The sequence below is a fragment of the Acomys russatus genome, chromosome 9, assembly GCF_903995435.1.
Source record: "Acomys russatus chromosome 9, mAcoRus1.1, whole genome shotgun sequence".
NCBI classification, from domain to species: Eukaryota; Metazoa; Chordata; class Mammalia; order Rodentia; family Muridae; genus Acomys; species Acomys russatus.
The window spans coordinates 39,590,852-39,596,930 of record NC_067145.1 but is presented as its reverse complement, the minus strand read 5'-3'; positions in this window follow the sequence as shown (position 1 = coordinate 39,596,930).

The following is a 6,079-nucleotide window of genomic DNA, read 5'->3' as shown; positions in this document are numbered from 1 at the left end:
ATGAGGCGGGGGTGGGGTGGGGGGAGACAGGTACTCACTCAGCCATGGCCCTCTCTTGCCTATAAACACACCCACACCCTAGATTTACAGAGAGGCCTGGGGTGGCTTACAAGTGTGCGGGGGGGTGGGGGTGGGGGGTGGAGGCAGTTCAGGTGGAGAATTCTAGGCTGCAGGCAGCTCCAGGCTCTGGCCGATGTAGGCTCCATGTCTATGGAGCCTGGGACAACAAAACAGAGGCACAGAGGCCAGAGACCAGCCACACCCATGACCATATGCCTCAGTTGGGGTGGGGTGGGGGGGTTGATGATGGATATGGGACTGCACTCGCTGCACAGGCCCAGCATTAGGCTGCAGGGAGTCTCTGCTCTCAGGCCACAGGCTGCCACAAGAGCATCCTTAACCCTTAGCAGAAAAAGAGAAGGGGAGAATCCTGAATTCCTAGGCCGGCTTGTTCCCTGGTGCTCCTCCACCCAGATTTCATTCTTTGTAGGTCGTTGACCACTTTATGACTGGTAGATAAGTGATAGTGTTTATATACATTGTTTTAGTCAGAAAAGATACAGGCAGCAGTTAAGCCCAGCCTAACGCTGTGGTGGCCAGGAGGTGGGATGTGGACAGCACAGAGGCCATTTTGTGTTCAACAATGACTGTAGGGCTGGCCAAGTCATAGACGGGGTGGTTGTGAGTGTAAGGCAGTCAAGGCCTGGTGGGGAGTGGGCTGGGTTTGGAAGATGGCCAGGTGCCCAGCGCTGCCTTGTGAGGTCCCTAACAGGTACCCAGCTGGCCTGAGTGAGAAAGGAGAGGCTCTGCCTGTGTTCCCCAGATCTACTGAAGAGGATGTAACCCCAGGTTGTTCTAGGGGACAATGTGCCAGAGCATATTGCGTTATCCCCGGGAATCTCCCATTTGTCCTGAAGAAGGCAGGCCTCACTGAGGAACTAAATCCCTAGGGCTGCCTGCAGGCGCAAGGCAGGTGCGCTGAGGGTGGCTTTTCAGCGTGGTGTAGGGATGGGAGGGGCCCTCCTACACTGCAACTGTCAGAGCATATTTCTGTCCCCATGTTCCTGGGAGCTTTGTCACTAGATCTCAGGGCTTGAGAAGTCGCAGGCTAACCTCTGGGGCCAGATAACACAAGCTCCCTGTCACAGTCAGGTTTAATTGTAACCCCCTGTATATATATCCCCTAGGCTTCTAGAAGACTCAGCCCCGCTGAGAACCCCAGCCTTGCCCTCAACTAGCTAGCTCTCTTCCGTGTAGCAAATAGCTCCTGCTGGTGAAGCCTGGCATAGAACTGTCCGAAGAGGCCAGATTAAGGCTGCTTCACGCTGCTTGTTCAATATGCGATTCCATTTGGAATCACCAAAAGGCAGCCTGGTAGAAAAAAAAAAAGGTGGGGGCTTACTGAGGCCCGACACACTCTGCCAACCTTGGCAGGCTTTGGTGTGTCTTAGATGCACGGTTAGGGAAGGGGCTGCCCACTTGCCAGCCTGCGCTTGCTTCTTCTCGCTGCTCACTGTGGGCATTGCCAGCGGGTTCCATCAGCTGTTAACAGGTGGCTCCCGGGGTCGGGCAACAGAGGCTCAGGCCCAAGGGCTTTCTGACCAACTTGTTCCTGACTGCTCTGCCTGGCTCTCTGAAACCGGTTTCCTTTCTCCAGCTGGTGGCCTGGCTCCCTGGCTGGGCCTAGAGCCCCCTCTGCTGGTAGGTTGCCTCCACTGCATCCTAAGGAGGCCCCAGCCAGGGTCTGCACCCATAGAAGGTAATCCAACCAGCAGTTCACTTTCCTCAGCGCTCTAAAATGATAGCGATAGAAATTCAAAAACAGATCACTTCCTAACACAGCCTCTCCCCACATCTTTTTTATTTTTCATTTTGAGACAGATTGTTTCTAAGGTGCCCAGGTGGTCCTGCTTCAGCCTCCTTAGCTCAGCATGGTCCGCCTAGAGGAGTTTGAATGATTTTAGCCTTGGAGGACTGGATCTGAGGGACTTGGAGGACGCGGGGTGGGGGTGGGGGTCGGAAAGGGGGGAGAGGGGAGCGGGAAGGGGGGTAGCTGTTATACAATTCAGAAGCCCATTTCAGGAAGGACCGCCTGGCTGTGCTTTGCTCTGCTCTGCTCCCTCTGCCTGGCTTCTAAGTTTGCTTCTTCCATTTTTATCTGAGATCTAATAGCTCCTGCTCAGTGTTTCTCAGGAAAAATGGGGACAGCTCAGCAAGCTGCTTGCCATCACCGAATACAAGATCTGCCTGTTTTGTTTTTATTTTTGTTTGTTTGTTTGTTTTTGCTTTTTAATTTTTATTTATTTATTTATTTATTTATTTATTTTAGCTCAAAGCCCTGGGGGAGAGTCAGCAATTTCTTTCTAAATCTGTGCAACCTGTTCCTTGTGACAGACAGACTACTGGCTTCTCTGCAACTCTGTCAACAGCCCATCTGAGCTTCCAAGCTGGAGTCTGGGCACACCCTCCTCCACACAGGCGCTGTTGATGTTCCCACAGGCAGGCAGAGGGGCGGGCATGCGACCAGAGTCACACTACAGAGTGTATGACTTGCGGCATTGCGGTGTCGGTTGTCTCTAGTGCCACGGTTCCTGGGGCGTGGGAGGCGGAAAGCTCTGAGCCATTTTCCACTTGGCTGGGCGAGAACAGTGGCCTCTGCAGTAATTAGCCATCTTCCGGGGAAATCTTCTAAGGCAAGGCTGAACTTAGGGCCTACGCTGGGCTCCCTCCATGTGGGGGCCTGCAGCTCTCCCTGTCCTCTTAGCTTCAGCTGTCATCTTGTCCCTATGGGCACTTGATCCTTTGTGGTCAGGCGTGACCTATCTTGCCAGCTTTATGCAGGCCGGGTATCAAAAGTGCCTGTTGGGGCCAGGAGAGGGCCCTCCTTCCTGTGAGGAGACCCTGACATTTCAGTTGAGTCATACCTGTTGGGGAGCTTCCTTTGCACATCCTTGTGGGTGGGGACCAGCCCTGGCCAGCCCTCTGAGCCAGATTTAAATCCACCCCAGGGGCTCCCTGGGACCTATGGCCTTTCTCCCATGACCTACCCAGCCCTTCTACACAGTCCCCCTACAGGGCCTAGCCTCAGCACCAGGCATGGTCCCTGTCCCATCCTCCCTTCACCACTCCACTCATACAGCAGTCCTTGTCCGTCCTGAAGCTTACACCTCACACATCTTCTTTTCGTACTGCTTGGTATTTGTACACTAGACAAAAGCTGCATGCCTGGCCTACATCCTTTGAGGAGACGGTAGACAAGGTGTGGCGAGCAAGTTATCCCATCTCAGTGACTCTTCCCTGGGGGACAGGGTGCCGCTAAATGTCATGTGGTAACAGAGTGGCCCCACAGCACAAGACCTCCAGACCCAATGTTGCTAATGAGAACTCTACTTTTTTTTTTTCGTTTAATTTTTATGTATGTGGGTATTACGTCTGCATGTATGTCTGTGTACCACATGCATGCAAGCCAGTAAACAGCATTGAACCCCTTGGGACTGGGATTACAGATAGTTAGGAGCTGCCACTTGGGTACTGGGTATCAAACCCTGGTCCTCTGGGAGAGAAACCAGTGCTCTTTAACACCAAGCCATCTCTCTTTGGTCTTTCTGTCCTATCTTTTAAGTTTATCTTCTCATCTGTAAGAAGAAAGACCGTGAAACATGCAAGAGGATTGGCAGGCGGGAGCTGCGGATGGAAGCTGCAGATGCTGCACTCACCTGAGCTGCTCATGCAGGGCTCTGCTCTCTCCGCCCCTCCCAGTTGCCTGCATCATCCATCAGGCATGTGGATAAAGGATAGACTGTTTGTGCCTCTGATTCTCATAAAAGCTCAGCTGTGGTGGCCTGAGGGGAGGACCTGGAACAGGCTGGTCACCGCTCGGTCCCGGGTGCATGCATTGGGGGGGGGGTGGCGGTGGCTCACTCATATGGGAGCTGCTGGTCCAGTTACCTTCAGACAAGAGCTGCATCAGGTTGAATGTTGAAACACGAGGAGAAGACGCATCTTCTGCCGCTGGCTCCACAGTGCAGTGCGGCGCTGGTCATTCAGGCACGACTCGGCAAATTCCTGCACACTAAATGTCAGTCGCTAAGTGGAGTGGAAGGTTGTGGAGTCTGAAACCCGGACCACCGGAATGGCGAGAAGAGAGTCTCAGCGGCCCGCAAGAAGCCTGGGACCTAGTGGGTGAGGGGGCGTGGGGCTTGCTGGCCCATCTCAGAGGCTCAGATTGCTGGTGTGCATTTGACCTCCGTGCCACTGTGCAACCTCCCAAACAGTTGGGCAGTGGAGTCAGAACCAGAGCCAGCACCTCCTCCCCCTCCCTGCTGGCAGCAGCAAGGCTTGTGCCCAAGATGGGTGGAGGGGTGAGACCATTGGAAAGGTCTCCCTAGTGGAACCCACTCTTGTAGTAGGGTCGTGTCCTCCATGGAGAAGGTTACTTACCTCCAAGGAGAGGTTCCCAAGTTCCCTGTTGGGACCTGGGTCCATGGTGGGGTAGGGGAAGAGGGGGAGGAGAGGGCAGGGGCAGAATCAACTCTATTCTATCTTTGTGTGTGTGTGTGTGTGTGTGTGTGTGTGTGTGTGTACATGGAGACACAGACACACACACACACACCTGTGCCATAGCTTACATTTGAGGTCATAAAATAACAAGGCGTGCGGGTCAGTTCTGTCCTTCTGCATCTTGCTGGCCCTGCAGCTGCTTCTCTTCATCTGGCTTGCACTGTCGAGCAAAGTCAGCCACGACACTGCATCACTGCATCATTTCCCACAGGGGATGAATATTAAATTGCACCCTGAGAGGAGCTCTTACTCAGCTTGTTTCCCAAGGTGCCCCTCAAAATCATTCTGGACTTGGGACCAGGGACCCCCCCCCCCACCGAAGGACTTAGTTAAAGACACACACACACACACACACACACACACACCAGAAGCTTTGGCACAATTCCCTGAGTGAAGAGCGAGGGGCGACAGACTCCTCGGGTAGCACAAGCTTGGTAGGAAAACTGCAATAAGGAGGGAACATACTGCACCTTCCCTGTGGTACAGTGGCCCCGTCAATTCATTTTCTGCCTGTGAATTATGTCTAGTCCACTACATCTACACTGAATGATGGCTTTGCGTGGGCACGGCCACTCTGTGCTAAAGTGCTGTAGCTCTGGCTCTGTTTTATAGACCGCATCTAATTTATGGACTAAAAGAAGCAGATGCCTTGGTCGGGAGCATGTCACTGTGATCTAGAGGGACCGTATCGTAGGTGCTCATGTGTCTGTTCAATATGATGCCTAGATTCTGGATCTGGTCCTAGCTAGCCAAGTGCTACAAACCCCAGGAAGCTTTTCCGTTGGGAGGAAGAACCAGCTGCTCTGGGGATTCCGGTGAATTCCAAATGAGACACTTTCCCTGGCTCCCTAGAGGTGGACGAACCCTGGTGTTTTCCTGCATCCACAGCTCGGATTGTGTCTCAGCCTTGTTACTGGGGCAGTAGACTCCTGATGGGTGACTCTGTCATCCTGCAGTACCACAGCTCCACAGCATTGCTCTCCCGTGCAAGTCTTCCACTGGTAGCCCTGTGCCTGTCCAGCTGGGAAGCCACACAGAGCCACACAGAGATTGGATTTCAAGGACAGCAAATAATGCCAGCAGGAGCAGCAACAGAAGAGTAGACTCACTCACCAGCAAGAAGCAAAGCTGGGCAGGCAAATCAGCATAGCACTTTTCTGAGACCTTTCACATCAAGGCCCCACTGGAAGGGAAGGTCTTTATCCCTCATTTAAGTCTTCCTGGATGTCCCCTGCCAGGCTCGTCCAGAGGCAAGTCTCTTAGCTGATCTAGGATCCAATGAAGTTGGTAAGCAAGATTGGCCGTCACGCCTACCTTAAAACACAACAAAAAATCATTTAAAAGGCTCCAGGCTCGGATTACACGCCCACAATTAGTTAATTATTAAAGATCCAGGAGAGAAGAGGCCATCACTTGTGATGCTAAGTGTCTCTGGAAAGTGACAGTCGTCCACGATATTTGTGAGAGACACTTCTGTGGAACTTTATCAGTTTTCAGAGGCTACAGCAAAATACCCAAC